The sequence below is a fragment of the Oxyura jamaicensis genome, chromosome 4 (genome assembly GCF_011077185.1).
Source record: "Oxyura jamaicensis isolate SHBP4307 breed ruddy duck chromosome 4, BPBGC_Ojam_1.0, whole genome shotgun sequence".
Classification (NCBI taxonomy): Eukaryota; Metazoa; Chordata; class Aves; order Anseriformes; family Anatidae; genus Oxyura; species Oxyura jamaicensis.
Window position 1 is genome coordinate 59,901,577 of NC_048896.1, and position 25,156 is coordinate 59,926,732.

The following is a 25,156-nucleotide window of genomic DNA, read 5'->3' on the forward strand; positions in this document are numbered from 1 at the left end:
TGCTTTTCAGACCAAATAATGAAAGCTAAATAGGGACAGGAAGGGGACAACATTTCAAAACACTTTCTCCAAACCAAAGTACTAACAAACATGCAGGCACACTAATATAATAGCAGTAAAACAGAAACAAAAGCCTCCCAGATTACTTTATATACACGTATATATATCTATATATATATATATGCATGTGTGTGATTTTTTCTATTCAGTCAAATATGTCATCAGTACTAGTAAATTGCCTTTCATGCTGGCCATTTTGTGATTTTGGTAATGACTATTACATAAGTTTTGAAAATAGCATACTTTCAAGCTTACTGACTTATCCAAACTATTAATAATTGCTTTACTTTCCTTGGTGTATCTCTTATTTGACTATACCAGTTATTTTCGGTGGTAGAAAAAAAAAAAAAAAAAAATCTCCTTAGGACTCAAAACACAGTTGCAAACATTGAGAAGTATAATTTTTATTTTAATAGGAAGTTATTTTCTTTTGCTCCATTTTCTGAAGGACAGGGTAAATCTAATCCAATCTAATAATAATAATAAAACATTTTAATGAAGCTACAAAATAACAAGTTTTCAGTTTTTTTAATCCAAGTTTTGATTCATCCAACTGTTTCAATCTCTGATTTTCAGTTTAAGAGAAAAAAAAAATCAGCAGTATAGACTGCTTAGTGTTGCTATTTTTGAAGTAAACATTGCAGATGAAACTCATTTTTATGAGAGGTAGGTAACTGACACCCAAGAGCAAATCAATTTTTCTTTTCTTCAGTAATTGGGAAACTCCAAACTTCAAGCTGTAAACCAAGGCTGCCCCGGTTCATCTGGAAAGTCTATCACAACTTGTCAGTTCAAGTATATTGTGAAATATTCTAGATGAACTTAAAGAACATTTAAAAGCGCCTAACATTTTTGTAGATGGTGGCAGATGAACCATGGCAGTGGGTTATATTCAGGCAGCTAGCATGAACCTGCAATTCAATAAACCTCATTAGTTCTAGTGACAATGTTTGCTAAATAATTCATCTCTGAACAAATGAAAAGCATTTGGAACTTACCACAACAGCTTACCAGAAATCTGTATTGTGTCATAAATAATGTTTTTTACTGCATTGGTACTATTAAAATAGTTTTGCACAAGAATCCTAAGTAGGATGCAACTTATTTTCTGTTCAGGTCAGCTCTTTCTGACATTGGTGGATACAAAAGTGAAGTCTTTTGTTTGCCTGATTGTATTCACACTCGTTTTGCTAATTTCAGAACCCATAGCACTGTTTTCCCATCTTTTAATTTAATTGCTATGGTATTTTCATAGTAAATCTCAAAATGCATGTGGTTTTATCACATGGTTTACATAGATAACTGATATCCCCCCCCCACCCCCCCATTTTTATGGTTGTTTTCAGAAATGTAGAATAGAAATAATAGAAATAATTGTTACAGAAATTATTAATAATCTGTTCACAAGATCTGTATTCTTTTTTCTATCTCAGACAGAAGAGGAATATTTTACTTTTACAATGTCTCTATGTATAACCACTTTGACAAAGCAAAAACATACCTTTTTAATGATCTCTATGTAACAACCAACAGTATGTTCATTGCACATAACAGATGCAAGTAGATTACTTACATGTGAAGACTAGTATTGTTAAAGTGTCACCCATTTTTCAATTCAGGTGTTCTCAGAAGCCTGCATTAATCACAATTGCAGATTCTTGAAAATGTTTTAGATCCCCTGAAAACTATTTGCAAGAGTTTATCCAGAGTCAAAAACATCTTGTTTTTAATTTGTTGATAATATGCGTATCAGAAATCATACAAACAGTTCTTCCCAAAGTTCAAAATTTGACTGTTTTCTTATTACTATTGAATCAAAGTTAGAATGCCCTGATACTTTTCTTCTTAACAGAAGGACAAAGAAGGTCTCAACAACCATTAAATAAATAACCATAGTATAGTAATGCTATTACTGAAATAATACCATTCATGAATAGAAATTTGAGTGTGACTCTTACAAATAACTTAAGATCCTCTGGATATTTTCAGTAAGATCAACCATAACCTGGAACAGATCCACTTGAAAGTAAACATTTATTTTCTTTTTCTGACTTATATGTGGGAAGATGCACCATTGGTATGTCTACAAAAATAAATTTTAAAAAAAAGTCATAAAAGAGTCCAGAATTAAAAGTTCATGGTTTACTAAAATGAAAGAACAAGAACAGACCCAGATTTTCAGCATTAATCAGAATTGATCCATTGAGGTCCAATTTATGCTAGCTAAGAATCCAGCCTTCGATTTAATGATATCATTGGTAATGAAGCAGGAAGATGGGTTTACAAAAATCAACAGTGAGAAAACAGAAGAAAAAAAAAAAATTCTGGCAGCAATCCAGCATTCATAACTGAGCTAATGTTCAATTACTGTGAAACACTTTATGGAAATAAATGTTAGTTCTACATGAATCCCAAATGAGTTTATTACAATCAGTGCTATTAAAATGATTAAAATAAAGTGTTACTAATATGCCAAACAACTGTGATGGCAGTTTCATAAAACTAATGTTTAATATCTGTCAGAAATAAAACCTTTTTTTTTCCTGTAGTAACTAAACATAATGATGTGTCTAAAGCATTTGAAATTATGACATTGATGATAATGTTATTTAGCCTTAATAGGAATTAACTTTATGCAATTGTAAAATACATTGCAATACCTAGAGTTTACTTAAGTAAAACAAAACTGCTCTTACTAGCTGCATTTTGTCAGCATAAAAGTACATGAAAAATCATTATATCATAAAATCACTATTTTTCCCCCCAAATACAAGGTGTTTATGATTATACTGGTTTTGCTTCACAATTTTTTGTTTATGTTGATTTAATTCAACGGTTTAAGCACCATTTTCAGAATCTGAAATGACAACTTTTTTAAAAAAAATATGTACTTACACAAATATACACTATTAATGAATAACAGTTCATCTTGGCAGGGGGCTAGGGACGGAGACAGATATGAAATCATGTGAATCTATTCAGCCTCAATATTTGAGCCTGAAAGGCTCCAAGAGCCTTTTCCAACAGAGAATAAATTTTGGATACAACATAATGTGTAATTTTATTAGCAAATATGTTTACTAAGCAGTGGTACAGATTCCACAGTCAGTACTGAAATTTTCCAAATGAAAAAGATTTTAATAAAAAATATATACACACATAGAACTTAACAAAAGATTTTAAACATAGCACATCTATGCAGTCAATGGTTGAAGCAGAGCTGTGAGGACAATACTTATTTACATCCATTCATATTTTTTCAAGATCTGCCTTTGTCACAAAACCTGAGACTATTAAACGTTTACTTCCCTATCTCATTTGGAACTGTGTGAATTTAAATACTATCCTTTTTAGTGTGTGCACAGAGTTAACAGCAAGTATTTAAGATCTATGTGGACATCTTCAAAATCATTTTTTTCATCTCCCTAGTAGTAGATACTACTAGTATATCTTTAGCTAACTATTTCAGTCATATATATATATATGTCAGTCATATATATATATATTTATATATATATATATATTCAGTCATATATATATATATATATAAGATATATATATATATATATATAGCTTTACTCAGTGTAAATACTGCAACTGCTCTGGCAAAGAAATGTAGGAACTTCTGGCCTTCAGCAGCCACCTGACACACATAACCTCCTATGGAAATTTCTTGGTGAACCATGTTTTTTAGTTCGATGCTCTGATATTTGAACTGTAGTTTCTTGCTGCTTTTACTTCCACAATTATTTTAACAAGTACTCTTACTTTTTCTTCTTGACCTTAAGAATTTTCATTCTGCCATGGTTTCTTCAAAAAACAGCCTTTAAAAAGTTACCACCTGAGCAAGCATGGATCCTTTTCCCCTTTGCTGAGTGGAAAGTACTTCTGAAGTCAGAGAAACACAGATGAAAAAGTGACTAACAGCAAAACTGTGCCATTTTTAGACAACCTCTCTGGAAGGACAGATGTCTTATATGAGCCTGCTAAAGTTATAAAAACAAAAGTGACATTAGACAAATACTCCTCTTTCAGTGAAATTCACTTCCCACTCAATAAAGAGATCAAGTGTTCACTTAAGCCATCATGAGCATCCCACATAAGAATTAGATGAGGATGGCAGATGGATGAATGTATTAAAGTTTCCACAATCTTCGCATGCCAGGAAAGTCATGTCTAACCTTATTCCACAGTCACAGTTGATTAAGAGAGACTGGAAATGACTACAGAATGAGACAAGATGTCTCATGTTACAGGTGCATGACTGGGACCTCAGTGTCCACAGTACTGATTAGCAAGTTGGTGACACCCCACTGTTCCAGCATGTTGAAGGAGCTGAGAGATATGGGCAGCTGCTTTCTGTAGGCATTGGCACCAATTATGAAAGACGGATTTCATTATCTGTTACCCTCCCTTCTCCTATTGGTATACCCATCTCACCTACTTTGTACAGCATGAAGTACCTCTAATTTTTTTCCATCCTCTGCAGATTATTAGTTTCCCTAGGTGACTAAAAAACACTTAGTTCTATGTGCTATGGTTTATTTTTAAAGACAAACCACATTCACTGATAGGTTAACAGTTACAAACAAGTCAAAAACAAACCATTTTGAGGGAATCTGAAGTCATGAAGATTCATGTTTTAAAAGGCTTTTATCCAAGTGATGTCTTTTGCATTAAGCAATAACTGAATAAAATACCAACTTCTTGAAGCAGCAGCTGAAGCTCAGGACTCCCAGCTTGCAGGTAATTGCTAGTCTAACAGGTCATACCATCTCATCTGCTCTTTTTCATATTGTAAATTATTTGCTGTGCATTGACAGATTGAACAGAAGATGCATTTCTGCTGCTGAAGCCCATCCATAACAGCTAATATACTCCACTGGAAAACAAGAGGCGTGATTCTCTGCTGCTTTAGACAGAAAGTGAATCTCCACTTTCTGCTGAATTTTGTAGATGCTGAAGTAGGTAATCTCACCACCATTTTTCCTCCACTTTGAAAGGTTGCTATGACTCAGCTTCCAAGAGAGGAGGAGGGTGAAATGCACTGATATACTGTAAGCCCAAAGTCAAGTCAGGAAATTGGGGTTTCCCTCAACAAGATTTATTAACCCAGGAAAGGTGAGCAGGCATTGGGTGGGCTGTCATGCTCCACACCTACCTGCAGAGGCAGAGCTCTAAGATTATCTCTGTCAAAGAGGTTTCCCTGTCTTTGACCACTGTCCATTCAAGATGTCAGCAACAGGTCATGAGAATGACCAAAATGAGAATTTTGAGTACCATAGGCTTAAAATAAATAAATAATAAAATCAGAAATCCAATGGTAGCAAACCAACTTCTAAGTCTTTTTCAAACATTTTTTTTTACAAATATTCTCTACAAAAGAGACTTTTTTATTGAAGGAACAACTATATAAATGTATATATATGTATGTATAGATGGATAGATATCCAGTACAGAGCATAGAAGGCTCTTTAGAAAGTCTGATTATTATATAGTGGAAGCTATATGTATACTCACACAAATACATTTTACTTATAATACAACAATCGTAAGTAATTGATGACATTTTTAAGTGGTAACAGAAATAAATACATTTTTTAATCTTAATTGCAGGAAAGGGTGAAAAATCCTATAATCAGTATCACTGAGGAAGCGTGGGAAGTGTGGTTTACTTATGTGTTAGTCTACATCCTCAGATTGTGTGTCCTGTCACTAAGTTTTATGTACTGCTTTTTGTAGCAACAGAATACAGAACAATTCTAAAATTGAGCTAACCAAAACACATTACATCTGATCACTGTTAGCAATGACTGTGTATGTTGGAGTTAAACTCCAGACAATATTCAGATCTGACCAGTACAATCTATTTCTAAATGCAGAACACAACATTTTTCCTTCTTGCTTAGTGCTCTTCAAGTTTAAAATTGCCTTGTATGAGAAGTGTAGTATACTGAAAGTGATTGCAAATTGCCAGAACAGAAGATTCCAAGTACACTTCAAGAGCTGTTCAGACATACCAAAAGCTTTGAAAACTGCTTTTCATAGAACTGTATTTATATATATTTTTCCACCCAAATTGTATTATAGGTTTGTTCTCTCAGAAATTTACACTACATATTTTCTAGTTGAAGACAATTAGCACTGCATAAGAACAAAATACATAAAGAACTGGGATACAGAAAAACAGACTTTCAAAACTGAAGAGTTTTCAGGATTCAAAGTATCCTCTACAAGGAATCCACTGGGGACAACTCAGACTATACTGAAAATATAAGTTATTTCATAACACATGGAGGAAAAATGAATTAAAATGAATAGTCATTAGGACAAGTTTTCAGAACAAAAAATTTTGGCCTTAATGTAAAAAAAAAAAAAAAAAAAAATGAAATAACATTCTGTAGTGTTGAAGTTCTCTTTTTCCTCTCCCCTAGTGTTTTTGTTCAAAAAGATATTTAGAGAAAGTGTTTCATTAAATATAAACTTTTCTTTCCCCAGATCCAATTTTCTCCGTCAACACCAACATCATTTTGGGGGTTGTGATTTTTATGAGGTTTTAATCACAACCTTGTTACTGGTATAATTCATATGACAAGCCACTAACATCAGAATATACATTTGCCATTCTTATAACAACATTAACACTTAAAAACAGACCATACCTCACCTTGCAGAGGAATAGAAACAATAGCACACACTCAGAAAACAGAACACATAACACTTTGCACAGAGACAGATTTAAAGCTAGAGGCTGAACACAGCTCTCACATCTCATGCAACTAATTCAAGTGGAAGGTCTTCAGTCAGCTATATCCCAGTAAGTACATTTTTTGGCATTGCCAGTAAGAGGCTATAGATGTTGCACAGACTCAACAGATCTCAGGGTTGGCATGGTCTTGCCCTAGCTTTACCTGAGATAACTAAGTGGTCAAGTGACCATTGCCTCCCCTGTGGGCACTGGCTCCAGCCAAGCAGGGGGCAGGGAAGGCCTCATCCCCTCCTGGCCAGCCCTGGGGAACCAACACAGCCCCATAGGGCTGCATCTGCAAGATGCTGGTGCAGATTGTAGACCTCACCTGGAAGCCAGGGAGAAGGGCACATGCTGGGATGAAGAAAAAAAACACAAGCAACTGAGAGTAAGGAGAAAGGGAAATCTCTCCTCCCACGCCACCCCATCAACCTGCTGTTGCTGTGACACCCCTCAGTGCACATTCCTTGAATGAGTACCATCATCAGCCTTATGAATGCTGATCACAGGGTGAGCCAAACACCAGATGTTCTCCTTTTTGCCTGTAATGTTTCCTGTATAACAGTTCTTAATCCCCATTCTCCACCTCCTCCCCCATAACACTCCATTTCCCTCCCCCCAATTTCTCTAGACAATGTTATTTGTACTTCAAATTAAGTTTCTTTCAAACTACCATTTTCTAAGCTATTAAAGGACAATGTTCTTTTGCATTCTATAGTGAGTAGCATTTTGTACCAAAATAACGAGTAAAGTTATTAGGAAGAAAAAATACATTTTAATTGAGTTGTTTCCTCATGGATCATCATGTGGCAGAAGAATTTCAACTTATTTCTTTTTTAAATTAACTTAACTGAATTAGATGATAGAATAAGGAAAAAGTACCTATACTTTAGAACATCATACAAAGCAGAAAATGGCAACAATCATCTTGAGACACATTCGGTTCTTTTTTCTTTTTGTATGAACATCTTTACCCTTAGGAGTTGACCATCCATAAAATTTTGATTTATTAACATCAAGGAAATAAATCTGTTTAAAAAAATAGGTTGCAATGTCGGACTGTCAAATTGCTAGAAAGAATGAAGATAAAATCATAATAAAACCATAGGAAACATCCTAAAAAGTATTTTAAAATGCTAACATTGTTACATAGCATTAGTAAAATCATAATTCAGAAATTGAGAAATAAACAGCAAAAATCACCACATAAAGTATTTGCGGATAAAAAAAAAAAAAAAAAAAAAAAAAATATCCTGGGCTTTCAGAATCATGAAAAATCTTAAAGAAATAAATGAGGGAAAAATAATTGTATACACTTTCAATAAGCTTTTCTAGTGTGGAAATAGTGCTATTCTCAGCAGTAACTGAAAGTAAAAATAATTATTTCTTGCCAAAATAAATTCAACTTTACATTTTATCATACCAACTCTTTTATTAACAAGATAACAGTATTTTTTCTTACAACTTGGAAAGCAGAACCATGTAAATTAATAGCTCATTCAGATTTAAAATTAATGAGCTTTACTGTGTTGATTTTTTCCCATTTTCTTGAATAGTATTTTCTTTAAGTAGTCTTTCACATAATGCACAATCTTATAAGTCCCAATTGAGTAACAATGAAGTCTCGTTAGTCTTTGTCACCTCATAATCATTCATGCTACATTTTAAACAAGCAACATAAATTGCTGCCTTGGGAAATTATTTTAAAGTTATGGAAGAAATATGTGCCAGCTTAAGTTGTAGTTTGTTCTTGTAAAGCATTTTCTATTAAAGAAGTTTTACCATGTGTACACAAGTGTTTCCTCATTATGTATTTTTTCTGCTAAATGTGGGTTACTTTTCATACGTTAAAACCTAACTGCCTACCTACTTTGTAACATCTCTGTTTGAAATGAGCATTTTTCATAGAGGTGATAATGTCATATATATATATATTCTATTTTTTTAAAAAAGTAACAGCTCTTGCAATATGAAACTGTTCAGAGAAAAATCAAAAGAAGAGAGAAAACATACAGAGAAAAATCTTCATGAAAAAGGAGTTTCACAGGACAAGAGTTTATTTTGAGGGCTTCCTTTAATTTTCCCCATACTTCACTGTCAAATTATGTGCTTCTGGCATTTTGACAGCAAATATAATGAAATCAGACCCATGTTTGTTGACCTACCAATTAAGCAAATTTGACAATTAAATGGAAATTTACCTCCAGGCAAAGGGCCAGCACATATCTTACATACCACTTCAGTGCCATTTTTGACCCTCTTTGAGACTAGATTGTAGCTAAGTGATATGTACGTCTCATGCTGCATGGATTAACCCTTAATGAATGCTTTCATTTACATGAGGATTCACATCTTATCCTTCAGCAGCATGCATATGGCTCACTATTTTGTTATTAATTTTAATGCTACGTGGTAAGAATGTGTTTTTCCAAATCTGACCAATCTCCTAAATGTGGAAAGAGATCTACCACCATATATGATACCAGCTCACTGTAAATAGGGAAGACACTTATCTGAGTGTTGGAGCAAGAGCAGCTAGATGGCATTTTTCACAGAGGCAGAGCCAGACGGGTAATTCTTCTTTCGTTTAACACAGAAAACATGCTATCAAGAAGGCGAAGGTGAAATGTTGCAAATTCATAAACCTTTTTAAGCCAAAGAAGCATTTTTTTAAAGCTTCTAAAATCTTGCAAATCATCTAAGACATGCTCGCATCTTAGCAAAAGTAGCTTGAAGTTTATGCACCCTAAAGGTATTTATCTCATGAAGAGAAAGACTGAGACATTGTGCTGTAAGATCTCTTTTGGGGATTCTTTTCCCCTCAGTGTTTCCTTTCTGATACAACAGTACAGCTGATTGAAGACATGATTTGTTGGTTCTAAAAGAGCAGAGCCTTCATCAACAACAAAATAACTTTTTTTTTGTCTTAAAACAGATCAAAGAAAAGGAAGAAAGCCCTATGGTCTAGGTGTACATCTCCTTTTATTCCATCTTAGCTGAGATAAAACTCTTCACTTGTAAGATCTGAACTTTATAGTTTATCATTTGACAAAGGAAACAGTTTGCAGTGTTGTATCTCAAAATGGTCTTAGTCTAATTCAGTGAAAGCCTTACATTAAATACTTAAGTGTTTATTGAAATAGAAATTTCTGTAAACTCAAATCCAGAATCATGTTCTCTGACAAAATAGTATTTAACTCAAGCAAGATACAGCTGCTTTAGTACCCAGCTGAAAGACTCCAATACTCTAAGCCTAATGATTAGTTTTTTCCTGTTGAAAAAGAGAAAGGCAGGTAAGATACCAGCAAAGTTCTTAATGCCCCACAACAAACTCTACATCCTGAGCACAACAAGGATTATGTGTCTTGAGAGATAGTTGTATTAGGCACACAGTTTTGTTACAGGAATCTAAACTGCATGTCTTCAGCAGTAGAATAAAGGCCCCTGTAGCCTAGAAGTTCAGAAGCCTTGAGGTATCTTCTCCCACAGAATTTTATTTCGTGAAGCCTATGTCCCACCTCAACATGCAGACTTTTGGGCATCTCAGTCTTCAGCAGCTAACCCCAAACACAGTATCACTACCTAAAACTCCCTGAGAAGCACTGCATTCCATTAAGAGTCATAATGTTTAGAAGCCAAACTGAATTCTGAAATTGCTTATTTTCAGCTTGGATTTACTGACTTAGAGACTACTTCGATATATAAAAGCCTTCACTAATCTCAAAGTGTTAAATATGAAAAATAGTGGATGCCTTTCCCCTGATGATCTGAAAAACAGAAGTAACAGAATATCAGGTAACAGAAGGTAATGCAGTTTAACACACTGATTTGGCAGATCTGTTACTAAAGTTTATGCAAAGGTGAGCTCTTATACCAGGAAAACTACAAAATCCCATTTTTCTGTTTAACTTTTCCATTTAACATCCTAACATGGTGGTTGTGGTTTTGTGGAGTGTGTTTATTTTTTTATTTTATTTTTTTAATTCAGCTACTTGACACGGGCCTGAGAAGCAGATTGAAAAATCTCCCAATGGAGATATCTTCCACCTTTAATCACACAGAACATCAAGACAAGCTCCAGCTACAGGACAGGGATACCAACATACCTGAAAATTTACCAAGAGGAGGCTTTCTTGATGAAAACTGATTTTCTGGGTCATCCCTTCCCCTTGTGGAAAACAAATATAATATCCCTTTCACATGAAAACTTACAAATAGAAATACATATTTGCACCTCTCATTTACCTATGAGATTTTCTTGTGCCTTCACAGGAGATACAGTTTCTTAGTTCCTTCTCAGTCCTTAAGGCTTAAAAGGTAGCTTTAGTCAAAGCTTCAAAATAAGCACTTCCAGTTGTGCACCAGGGGATGTGGAAAGGCAGAGACTAAGATGCATGACTGGGAAGACAGCATGGCTAGGAAACTTGACTTGTTGTTAGGTATCTGAGATAATCAGTTCTGTGACATGGACTTGGGAAGCTCAGCAAGCACTAGTTATTGGCTTAACTCTACAGTGTTACCTGTAACAGTAAGGAAAATTCAGAACTCAGAGCTGACCCTCCCCAGCCTCATTCTGTGAACACTTTAAAAAGCTTATTTAAAATAAAATAAAATTTCAAAAGGCTACGTTTCCCAGCAGATCAAACCTGATTAGTTAGAAAGCAGTTAGTTTTTTTAATTATTAATTTTATTTTATTTTGTTAAATAGAAAATATATTTGAAGAGTAATGGTCTTGTGAGGCACTTCGTTAAAAAAAAAAAAATGCATTCCATAACAAAAAGCTGGTTCTGCTGGACAATTCCCTTACTGGCTGCAGTCTAAAGGATTTGATCCTGACCAAAGTGCTATTAGTTATGCCATTCCCATATTCTTAAACATTTGCAGAAGAAAATTTTCAAAGAGATAAGTATCACCAGACATTTCAAGGGGGAAAGAGGAAAGAAGTATCTTTATACAAGAGTTAGCAATTATTAATTGGCTTCACTTTTAATTAGTTAATGATCCAATTCAGCTGTGATCAAAGCACAACAGCTAGATAATTCAGGATAGAAAATGGAGTTATTTACTTAGATATGATACTACTTTTCCTAATGACTTTACTTCAATGGAGTTTCAATTAGTTATTAGGTTATTTTACTCATTAATCCAACAATGATGTCTGCAAGCAATTAACATGTCACTCCTCATGAAAAACAGAACATGTTTTTCCAGAGGGATGTCTAAGATTTACGTTACAGAGATTTAAAAGAAGTTTATGGAAAAAAAATAGACATTTATTTTTGTTTATAGAATTATAGGATATCCTGAGTTGGAAGGGACCCACAAGGATCATTGAGTCCAACTCCTGGCTCCACAAAGGACCACCGCAAAAATCAGGCCCTATGTCTGGGAGTGGTATCCAAACACTTCTTGAACTCTGGCAGACTCAGTGCTGTGACCACTTCCCTAAGGAGTCTGTTCAAATGCCCAACAACCCTGTCAGAAAAGCATCTTTTCCTAACATCCAGCCTGAACCTCCCCTGTCACAGCTTCATGCTGTCCCTTTAGGTCCTATCCCTATCAGAGAGCTCAGTCCCCACCCCTACACTCACCTCATGAGGATGTTGTGGGCAACCATGAGACCTCCCCTCAGTCTGCTCTGGGCTGAACAAACCAAGGGACCTTAACCACTCCTCATATGACTTACCCTGTAGAGACATCACCATCTTTGTAGCCCTCCTTTGGAGGATCTTTAATAGTTTTTAATGTCCCTCATATGTTTTGGTGCCTTAAACGACACACAGTACTGAAGGTGAGGCCACACCAGCACACAGCAGAGTGGAACAACCACTTCCTTGACTGGCTAGCAATGACGTGTTTGATGCGCCCCAGTTGGCTCTTTTGGCTGCCAGGACACACTGTTGAATCATTCAAGTTGCCATCAAACAAAATCTCCAGAACACTTCGCAAAGGGCTGCTCTCCATCTTCTTGTCCCCCAGTCTGTACATATATCCACAGTTGCCCCATCCAAGGTGTAGAATCCAGCACTTGCTCTTGTTGAACTTCATGCTGTTGGTGATTGCCCAACCTTCTAACTTGTCAAGATCTCTCTGCAAGGACTCTCTACCCTAAAGGACTCTACCCCAAGGACTCTCTACCCTAAAGAGTCAACTGCTTCTCCTACTTAAGTATCATCTGTGAAATTACTCAATATGCATGAGTCCTGCATCCAGATAATTTATGAAAACATTAGAGAGGACTGACCCTAAAATGGAGCCCTGTGGAACCCTAGCAGTAACTGGCTGCCAGACTGATGTAACCTCATTTACTATAACCCTTTGATCCCCTTCTGTATTGGGATGACTAATTTATTTATTTTTTTTCATGTATAATTTGGAAGAGCCTCTTTTTCATACAAAAATTAGTTTTCAGTTCTGCTTGCCAGGCAAGGATTTGCCTTACCTAATCAAACAGACAATACATAGTTTGAACTAGACCACAAATCAAGACATCTAGTTTTCATAATCCAGACATTGTCTTAAGCAGCTGGATATCGCTAAGCAGTGAAAAACCCCTAGGAACAGTTCAAAAACCAGAAACTATAGCAATTATTCAATCAAAAATTATTAAACTGTTGAAGTCAATGGACACATTCTCTAATACAGCTATAAAATTAAGGATCTTTTTTCCTAATGAGTAGATTTCCTCCCACCCAAAGTTGTGTATTTTAACCTCTTCATTCCAAATTATTTTCATCTTTCCAATTTTCTAAGCAGTAACAATATTTCTATGTATTCTAGCATTAATATCCAGAATGGTTGAGCCAGATGTGTCATTTGCAGCTATAAGCCTAAAATCATCAAAAAAAGGTTGGTTACTAACATGTTTCCTGATCACACACTTTCAGAACTGAGACAGCTTCCAACATATCAGTTTTTAATAATATAATCTCTCCTTAAACACAGAAATAAAAACCCTCTTTACTTCCTCCTTAGCCAGAGGCCCAGGTTGTCTAATTGCATTCCTCCAACAGTGAATAGAAGAAAGGATTTCCTTTCTCAGTTGTTCTTTTCTTTAAAAAAAATCTTACAATAAATTGGAACTAAAAGCCCTTACCCAGTAATTCATGTAGGCTTGCCCATAATGAGCAGCATTTGAGTGTGAGCAGTTTCAAAAATCTGACCTTTGTTCCTTCATTGTGTGTTTAGTACTGATCTCTAATCACACAGCATGCGAGGTAGCTCTAACCTTCTCCAATTGCTATACTGATGCAGTAATTACGTACATACTAAATCTCACTTCCACATCAACTTGTGTTAGCAAGCTGAGAAGATAAACCCCTCTCCCCAAACCTACCTATTGCACAGTGAACTATGGAGATTTATATTAGTTTAAAAAAATAATAATAATAACACAAGGACAATAGTAGGTCTTTTAACCTTCTTTCTTGATTTAGCATTTCTCAGTGGTTCCTAGGCTCTGAAGTACTCAACACTCACAACAAGACACAGTGGTAGAAAGTAGGATTAGTAAGGAAAGTGGAAAGTTTCAGCTGCAGATTTGCAAATCTTATTGCTTACAGGATAAACAATGTAGATTATCCAGACATACTGGCCCTAGAGAAGTGAGGCAGAACTGCTTACTGGAGAGAAGCAGAATTAGCTTATCCTTCTAAATGTATTTCCCAAGAGACAAGATCCCACAGCCTTCATCAGCCTTGCAAAAGTGCACAAGAATGGGTCAAACCAACTCAGAGGAAGAATAATGAGCCTGACAGACAGTACTACTGGGGAAGACAGCTGTGGAGACAGCAAGGCTGACAGGCTTTTTTATTGTTCTGTTTTTAATAGTAGTCTGATAAAATAGGACAATCAAATAGAAATGCACAGTCATTCTCTGATTCACTGAACCCTCTTCTCTTATTTATGGTGAGATAGGAGGTCAAGTCAGAGAGGTTTTAGTTGATGAAGAAAAGCTGCAGGGAAGATTTGCTTGGTTCCAAGAAACACCAACTATCATCATCTTAGAAAATTAATTGACACATCCTTAAAAACTAAAAAGTTCCCAAGAAATCTGATTTCTAGATATGATTTTTATAGGCTTTTTTTTTTTTTTTTTTAAAAAAAATACCTCCAATACAGAGTATTTGACTTAATTTTCTAGAAATGTATTTAGGAGGAATCCTCTGCTTTTGGCCCAAATAATAACAACATCACACTATATCACATGTTTAGAGAATTCTTAGTCTTATTTACCAACAGAAGACTCATACCATTATGACCCACCTGCAAAAACAGTCAGAAGAATTTCAGAAGTTTTCAGAAAGGTGAACCTACTTTGAAGATTTTTCAGGAATCACAAGACTAAATTTTTTTCTCTTGTGCGTTCAGTTCAGATGTAACTGTCATATGACCACAGCAGTAAGAATTTACATTTAATTCTTTCAAAGGAATTGGCTTAGAGTCAGACTGACCATCTGTGAAATTCCAACTAAGTGCTCAAATAAGAGTTTAACAACATTGTCATGCATCAACATCCTTTACTTCATGCAGTAAAGACTTGTTAATTACTATGTTCTTCAAGCAACATTTAGTACCTTGCAGGAAGAAAGCGAAGGTTTAGCTTTCAGGATGAGAGGAGTTTGAGTATAAGTGATCATTTTTAAGAAAAATAAATAAATAAATGGTAATCAAAGAGGATTTTTTTTTTGTCTAGTAGCTAAGGGATTAACCACCATGGGGAAGCTCCAGATCCTTTCTGCCCCAAGTGCTTCTGTAGGGGCTTTAAGCTCTTAGGAACAGCACATGCATTACAGAATCACAGAAACACAGAATTTCTAGGTTGGAAGAGACCTCAAGATCATCGAGTCCAACCTCTAACCTAACACTAACAGTCCCCACTAAACCATATCCCTAAGCTCTACATCTAAACGTCTTTTGAAGACTTCCAGGGATGGTGACTCCACCACCTCCCTGGGCAGCCTGTTCCAATGCCTCACAACCCTTTCAGTAAAGAAGCTCTTCCTAACATCTAACCTAAAACTCCCCTGGCGCAAAATTACTATCCCTGAGCTTTAGGCCCAACAACCCTACATTAATATCTTAGGTTCTCTTTGTGGAGCAAAATAACCAGATTCCCATTTTTTTCCTGTCTCAGACCACTACAATTGTGGTTTCACAAGCATTTCTTCCATAGGCAGAATTTATTATTCACATCATCTTCTCAACTGGCCCCATACATCCTTATGTAAGGGCAAAGGGCCAGTTAGGGAATTATGCTAGTTAAACTTAAACTGACAAAAAAAAAAAAAAAAAAAAAAAAAAAAAGGAAAGGAAAGAAAGCATTTTTAATGATGTGCTGAAAGAAGTTTACTTCTACTCACTCTCACTTTTTCTCAAAAACAAATCAAACCCCCTATGTCTCCTCCAGTTTCTCAAAAGACAGGGAGAGAAAAGTGGTCTCTCTGAATATGAATTATTCAAAATACTGAAAATACTGAATTATTTTATTAAACAATTTCTACCTCAAGCTAAAGAGAGTCAAATCTAAATTTTCCCTGTCTAGAAGAATGCCTCAGCCACCCTGCTATAGCCACTTTGAAGAATTTCAGCCAAGTGGCAAAGGTGATCTCCTTTGGAAAAGAGCCCTTACACTTTGAAGTGTTCAAGTCTTATCTTAAAAAGGCACTAAATAAGTGTGCACAGAGTCCCTACAAAGTCCAAAGCAGGTTGGAAGTGGTTGTCTCTACAAAAGAAACATGTAATACCACACTTATCTGTCAAGACTAGACAACGACTGAGAAATCCTCTCAGGCACTTATCTCTGAGCCATTGCTTCTGAACAGCATATAGTGTCATGAATACAGTAAATAAGAAAGACATAGGTAGAAAATGAGTTCCAATATCAAAAGCCTCATCATTATGAACTATTTGGAAAACAAAAAGCTACGTCTCTTTGGTTCTTTTTCCACACACACACAGAAAAGTAACCAGCAAGAGTACTATTTTGGACAGTTTCTAATCCTGCAACATTTGATACACTTAAGCTTTCAGTTAGCTCAGGCAGAGAAAGCTAATTATTAAGTTACTACAGAAAACAATACAAGAATACAGCACTCCACGCACACAAAACAGATGCATATGGATATGCTCTTCAAATGCAGAGTTAGAAAGGAGCACAGAAATTGAAAAACCAAGGGTGAGCCTTTTTTATTTATTTATTTATTTTTTTGAGGGAAGAGGGAGAGAAAAAGGATATGTTTGCAGATAAGATCAGACTGGATTTGATCTTTCAGACAAACTTGTCATGGTAAGACAGTTAACACTGACAAAGTAGCTCAAATTACAAAGCAAATAAATTTTCTTTAGCTAATTTTGAAAATTCTGGATGATAGGTAACATTCCGTGATTACAGAAATTAGAAGGAAAAAATTACAGCAAGAAAACCATGAATATTCAGCATCTAAGAAATTTTCTGTTCTTAAGAGCACAGTAAAAACTGCACATTTTTAACCATAAGATTTAATAGGGTGAAGAAGCATCAGGGTGGCTCCTTACTTCTTTCTATTCTGGGACTCACCTTCCTACTTTACATTCATACTTCATGACTGCACAGAGATACAACGTACTAAGGCTTTCCCAAGTTAAGAGCAGAGGCATTGACATGGTATTTCCTCATGTTTGCTTTTGATTAAAGTTTATTCAACTTTGAAAAAGTAGTCATTGTACAGATGCTGTATGAGTAACCTCAGTAAGGAGTAGTGTTGAAGCTAGTCAATGGACAGATCACTAAATTTTTCAATTTATTAACTTTTTCTAATCAATATTCTACCAAATAATAAAATACAGACAACAAAACAACTGATAGAAGGACTGCATTAGAACTCAAAGAAAAAGCTGCATGGTACAAACAAAAGTAAGCTATATTCTCTATTGTAAAGGCGAACCTGGATCAAGTATTTACTATCACGTAGGTTGTGCATCACCGAGTCACAACAGCAGCTTTATCAGTTAACACAGAGGTCATGTCCTGTAGTTTCATTTTGAAACAACTTCAAAGTTAATTGGAAGTGAGTAATTATTTCTACCTAATGAAAATTTGTCTTCTGGAAGTATGCATATTGATTCTCTCATTGATGGACAGCTTTTCATTTCTAGGATTTTTGTGAGAGCTCATGCAAACTCAAAATATTGTTCTAAATTAAGCCAGGTTTCTCTGCTGCTTCTTCCCTCTTACTCTTTCCCTCTGCTCCAACATGGATCCTTCATAGGCTGCTGTCCCTTCAGGGTGTACCTGCTCCAGTATGAGCTCATCCATATCACACTGTCCCTTTGGTAAAATAGCTCCTCTGCAGAGAGCTCATTCATAGCCTGTCATCCCTCTGGGTGGGTGGGTTGCCTGCTCAACCATGGAATACATCCTCCTTCAACCTTGGTGTTCTCTCCGCTGTTTCCACTCAGTTTGTTCTCTCCTTCACTCCCTGTCCAGTATTTTCTGTTGTTAAATCCCTTTTCAAAGAGGCACCAGCAGCTTTGCTAATGAGCTCAACTATGGTCTGGGCTAAGTCCACTGCAGAGGTGGCTGAAACCAGCTGTGTTCAGCACAAGCAGCTCCTGGCATCTCAGACATCACTCCTGCAGCTCTCTCTGCTTGCAAAACCTTGCTATGTAAAACCAATACCAATGTTCATTACCAAAAAGCATTTTGTTTTTATATATATTTTTAGAAAAGCCTAGTAAAAATACAAGTTTGATGCAATACTAGAAATAGTGCATATTAGTGTAAGTTTAGCAAATGGATAACAAGGCAGACCATAGGACTTAAGACTCAAAAACCTTGGAAAATAGTCACCAGCTGTGAGCCTATTTTCACTGGGTCACAAACAGACTAATTTAATGCAGTGAGTAATTCGTATATAATGAAATCTAGTTTATATATTTTTTCAGCTTAGAATTAATGTACAACATTCAATCTCTGTCTGCATTTTAAGACTACAGGTAGCCATCCCATTTCCAAGAAATCCTGATGCAAGGACAACAGGTGAAATCTGTTTCCAAACATTCACGTTTTTTAGGCTTCAAAATAAAAGTAGTTTTTACCCCAGAAAAAATCTAGCTCTGCACCACAAGACCTGTGCATGAATTACTTCTCTTAGAAATCCCAGTTAATCTTTTTCATTATGGAAAAATCTCAAGGTGCAAGCCTAAATCAGATAAATCTTCTGGTCCCATTTCTGTACATTTTACATGTTTTCTAAATTATTCAAATTTTTTTGTTTGTTTGTTTTCTATTTTAATAATACTCCCCTTATATCTCAAATCAGTGAGTACTGTATTATGAGAAGCATTAGGTATTTTGCCAAAAGGATGCAAGTTAGGAGACCGTAAGAAAAAAAAAAAAAAAAAAAAAAAAGAAAGAAAGAAAAAAGAACGAAAGAAGAACAACCTCTTGCTCTGAGACAGTCACATATTTCAGTGAGAAACTCTACAAGCAAAATGGTTCCCTCTGCTCCTCTGCTCACTCTGGTTGTGGGATTAGAACCTAATTTCTTGTAACCAAAACCTTATGAATAAAAATGAAGCTGAGCCTCTGACCTTTATCTTCTACAAAGAGGACAATAAAACTCTTTTATCCTGTTCAACTCAAAGATACACTCAGAACATTTGACTAAATCTGCCAACAAACCAACAAACCAAGTTCTGTAATAAAATATATATCTGGTTATATTAATATAAGGCATCACAGGTCTTCAAAGGAAAATCATTAGGCTTCGTCATGAAAAAAATCAAGCACTTAGTGATACCAAAATTCTGATCGTAACCAAGAAAAAAAAAATCAGAACTTTACAACTTTACCCTTTACAACAACAGCTACCTTCAAGCACAAGTTATGGAATGGCACCATTACAATGGGAATGTAAACTACAGCAAAATTGCAAATGACTCTAAAATTATATTGTGTTAAAAAAGCTAAGAGCTCTAAAGGTAGATTTGCATGCATGTATAGCATACAAGAAATAAGAAACCACAAAACACTTAAAACACAAAAGCCTCTCACTTAATCTTATGTACTTTCTTCTCTCAATAACCACCTTTCATTTTGTTTTTGTAAACTTACCTGATGTTAGCAGATCTCTGAAGAATTAGCTGGGTTTGCTAGGAGACTAGACACCAGCTGGCAAGCAAGCGTACTTATTAATTAGGCCCCACCCAGGAAAACTAATTGCATTAATTGCATTAATGCAATTAATTGCATTAAGTGTATGGCAGAGTAAGGTTTCTAGCCAGGTGCCTCTACTTGTGAAAGAAGTTAATATATTTTCAGGAATAAAATAAAAAAAATCTGAAAAATCACCAGATTCTCTTCTCACTCTATTATTAAAATCATCTTCATATGTATTCTGTAGATGCAGACCAGTTTATCTGTCTAGTCAAAATTTTCCATGAACGGGTATTTTTGTACTAAAACATAAACTTCGTTAGGCTTAAGAAAAATGCCAGTTCAGTAGATATATCGGTGCTTCACCAAGTCTTGTGGTATACACATGGGAGATGAGTATTCTTAAGTCTTAATCTAACTAGAGAGGTGGAAGAGGTGAAAGAACAGTTAACTAAGGAAAGCTCTGCAAGAAAGATGACAGTGTTGTACTGAAAGGCAAAGCATGTGGCTGAAAGGAGATTAACCATGGAGGTCCTCCAGGCTCAGCCTGGTGAACCGGTCTGTTGTAGAATTTTCACTTAAGCATATAAAGCAGAAGAATGGCAATGATGTGACTTGATGAATCAGAACTATCAGTACACAAAATGCTGGATATTATCAAAATAAAAGGATGCCTGAGAAGTAGTGGGTCAGATTTAGAAGTGCAAAGTGCAGTGCTAAGAAAGTACTATTAAATAATATGAACAGGTGCCTAGAGTTATGAAAGGAAACTGAGAAGACTTAGCATATTTGTCTTCACATACTGAGAAAATGATGCATAAGTACATATTAGAGAAAGATGGCATTAAGCAGACCTTCAGTAAGATGAGTGTGAAAACATAATAGAACAGACCCTAGAACTGTGCTTTCACATTTAGTTTTAGGTCAAACTGCATCCACCTATTAACCCATCCACCCACCAGGGCCAGGCTGGTTGGGGCCTTGGCCAACGTGATCTGGTGGGTGGGTGGCATCCCTGCCTATGGCAGGGAGGTTGGAGTAAGATGATCTTTAAGGTCCCTTCCAAACCAAGCCATTCTATGATGCTATGATTAACACCAGTTTGCTAAAATGCTAGAAATTTAGCAAACTGGTTTTAACAGAAAAATGCTTTTCAATAGCTTTTACTTCGGTGTTGTGCATATTTACAACTTGTTTATAGTAAACACATTTTCACTACACAGCTACTACTATCCTGCCACTTACTCTTCCAGAAAAAAATATAAAAATCCACTTTCATATTGTAGGAATGCCAAATGGTTCTGTATGGAGGCTCTCTAAACTACTCCTTCCAATAAAGAAACATGTTCATGTCATATTTTAGCTACTGACAGTTCTTATTTCACCATGGCTTTTGGATGCTCTATCTGTATAACTCTATTATACCCGTCCCCTCCACCTCACCTCAATTCTTTGCTATGGCACAAGACAGAGTATTATCCTTCTGAAAATTACTGTCCAGCTTTAAATTTCAGGGCTGTCATATGCAATATCTTGAATGCAGGGATTAGCAACAGTTTCCAGTGAGCTTCAAAGACAATACCATACAATTTTTATCAAAAAGATTTAACACAGCATTTGGAATCTTTCTTAAACTTGCTTTCAAATAAAACCTTACAGGTAATAAATATACTAGGGTTTTCTCACATACCAGAGGCAAAATGAGGAGAGTGCATTTTTCCACATTGGGTTACAACAAAGCATTAAAATATTGTTGTGCTTTAATACACAAAGGTATACATATTTGCTTCTAATTTTTCCAGAGATTATTTATCATTCTCTCTAGTGTGGCCCTAAAAGATATTTTATTCTTCAGCATCTGACAAGAACAATCACTTCTCCAGGCTTTTCTACTCAGGAAAGCTGGCATATAGTCAGCCTGAGTAGGGCTTTACAGAGCACTAACTGCTCTTCCTAACTGCTTGCATTGACATTGTTAATGCAAAGTAAATAATAATAATAATAGAAAACCAAACAAATGAACAAAAAAGATAGCAATAGTGGCTAGCAATATTCCTGTATGCAGGCTGGAACCTGGCTGGAACTAACTTACTAACTTTTAGCAAGAGGGCATAGGTACTCTGTATTCAAATCCAGGTCTTGCATCAATCAGAGCCCACAACACTGCCTTTCACTTTTGGAGTTTAACTGCCATTTGGGCACCCTTTTTCTGGAGGCTTTTCAAGCACCTTCACAAACCACTGTGGAGCACAGAGCATTGCTTCTACATTTTTCCCCCCCTGGGTTGTTCTTCATCTTTACACTGCTCTCCTTTGTCACCATATCTTATCAAGAATCCATCTCTCTATTTTTTTCCTTCCTTTGGAGCTTAAAAATTAAATGGTGCAACATGCAGCACAGATTATAAGAATGAGGGCTGCTCCCCCTTCTTTACTTTTTCTTTAGAGAGCAAACACAGTCCTCAAATTAAGGTTCTTCCATTCTCTGATACAAATGCAACTTCAGGCATTAAGCAGATGGCATTACACACTCAGTGTTTACATGACAGCTGCATCTCCTGAGATAAAGGCATCTTCTTCCCTTCACTACTCACTAGCCCCTTTTTCTTCCTTGTATAGGAAGCATCTGGATCTGACTGCTCAATGAGCTTCAGTTATCTTTCTAACAATTAACTCTTTTCTGCCAGACATCTTCAAATGTTTGAAGGCTCTAGGTTTGGAGAAGTTTTGCTTCCCATCACAAAGGAGAACTGATAGTTTTCAGGCACTTGATAGCTGACAATAATAGAAATGTTCAGGTTTTTATAGTGGTTACATTAAACTAACTGTATCAGCCAAGTCATGATGGGAGAGGATGAAATGCAGATTACTGGGACCTTCAGTGATGCATAGAAATGCCATCTCTTCAAATACATCTTCTAAAAAGCATTTCTCTCTTTCTCATAAAAAAATAAACTTTGAGGGGATTCATAAAGATATCACTTAAACAGATACAAAACCAAAAACAAACAAACAAACAAACAAAAAACAACTCAAAAATGGATATGTTAATCAATGTTTTGTGCTTTTTAACATTCTTATGGCTTTGTATGTATTTTACTATCTCACTGCCTCTGGATTTTATGAGAACATTGCTGCAAACATATATGAGAAAAGTACTGCAACAAATGTGCAGCTGACAATGAAATAAAATTTTACTGAAATATATAGCAGTAACTCAGTAATTGTATGCTCTAAAACATGACTTTTCTGTATGTCAATAACAAAAAGCTGATGAGAAAAACAGAAGAGACTGACTGATGTGTCAGTCTTCAAATTCATGAAGCTTTAATGAATTTCAGTGAAAACTACTACAGTAGTTTTCATCTACACATACCCTCAGATAGATAGAGTGAAAGGAGAAAACAATCTCGTTAGTCTTATGTCTAAGGTGAGTTCTCTCCTGATTTACTAATGGAATCCAAATTTCACTATCTTAAACAAAGATAATAACAATAATTGTATTGCAAAACCACCACCACCAACAAAATTAAAAACTCCATCTGGAGCTTCCCACCCTGATGGATAATGGACAGATAATCAAAACAGAGATATCCCAGCACCAGTCACTAGAATAATCCTAATGAACATGACCGTGGAAAAGACCCTGCTCTTAGACACATGATTTAGCAGGATGCCTCAGCTGATGTTTAGCTCTAAGCACAGAGTTACATTAATTCCTATGCAGCAAAGCCTTTAAGCATAGTCATATGTTTAAATATATTTGTGAATCACGGCCATAGCCAACTATCAGAGAGCATCTGTTCTTTGAATCTGCCTCAACCCTGTCTAGCTCCCAAATTTTCTGTTTAATATAGGAAATAATTTAAGTCTATGCCAAGACTTGTTTTCTAGAGTTATTTGTTACCAGGCTGCAGATGGCTAATGCTGCAATTTGTAACTCATAAAAAAAAAAAAAAAAAAAAAAAAATGAATTTCTTATGCTATGTGCTCTGAAGATCAGAAATAAATTACTTTTACCTAGGCCAAGAGAGTTTTGACCCTGATTGGAGCTAGAGAAACTCCTATGGACTGAAAAGTAAATGGTAATAGGAAAAAAGATGTTTGTATTACTAGCATGCTGTTGTGATATGTGTTGACAACCTATTCATCAAGAAATCATAATAATGCTTGGGAACACAACAAGTTTGGGGGTTTCAGTTACATGAGTAATATCAACTAAATGAATTTGTTTATTTTACATTTGATTGTAAGAAGGCAAAAGTGATAAAAATAATTATGTGAGGCAAATTTCTGAGACTATAATGATGGATTAAAGATACAGGGTCAGACTGACAGATGATATAAACTGTCAAAGTCAATGGAGCTATGACAATTTCCTTTGCTTAGAATTTTTCCCATATATTATAAGTTCCTGATTATAAGATCAAAAGAAATAGAAGAACTATTAGGTTTAGTTTTAAATTGAAGCGGCAAATGTTATGATATTCTTGGTATGGATCAAGTAGCTGTCCTCCATACAGACCTTTTCATATCTTAAAAAATTTATGCATTATATGCAGATAAGTATTGCCAGAAGCACTTTCTATTACCAGATTCTATTGTAATGAAAGATAGGGATAGAATTTGGAAGGAGACATTCATCATATTTCTTTCTTGATTTAGTTAATATAAAATCTTTTAATGTAGCACTGAATACGAAGAAGACTAAGCTTTTACATTAGCAGCATTGGTACTTTATATCAGGACCTGCTTAAGAAAAGGTATTATTTCTCTTCATAATTATTTCTTATTAATATTGCTAATATAATTGTACAGTATTTTAACAGAACTCTCCTTGATCAATTTTAAAAGAAGGAATGAAACTCCAGGCTGAAATTGTTCTTTATAACTAGCTTTCATTTGAAGTGGAAATGAGGGATTTTCGCTGACCTCATTCTCTTTGTTCTTGTGGTGGTGGATAGTCACTTCTGGGGTGTGCATGAAATACTGTCATTGCTTTTGGCCCAATACTGCTACCTTTACATTGACAGCATTCATTTGCACAATTAATTACAGTGAAGTGCTGGGATTTCTAACAGAAATAAGGTGCCAATGAAAGGCTAGGAGTATTAAGCCCTGCTGAGACTTCAAATAGAACGAAGTCTAAGTCCCTGAGCTTACTCAGGAAAGCCTTTTGAACATGCTTAAGCCCCATTAAAGTCAATTGC

The 25,156-nt window shown here is 35.5% G+C and overlaps 1 long non-coding RNA gene across 2 annotated transcripts in view; it reads right to left on the reverse strand.

Annotated features, from left to right (window-relative positions):
- LOC118166914 overlaps positions 1 to 25,156 on the reverse strand; it is a 313,441-nt gene that overhangs the window by 183,965 nt on the left and 104,320 nt on the right. The window contains exon 1 of one of the 2 annotated variants that reach the window (XR_004750798.1): positions 19,906 to 19,964. The exons of the other annotated variant lie outside the window; for it this stretch is intronic. This is a non-coding gene — a long non-coding RNA (uncharacterized LOC118166914). Of the gene's footprint in view, positions 1 to 19,905; positions 19,965 to 25,156 lie in introns of those variants that run through there. 2 annotated transcript variants of the gene reach the window in all.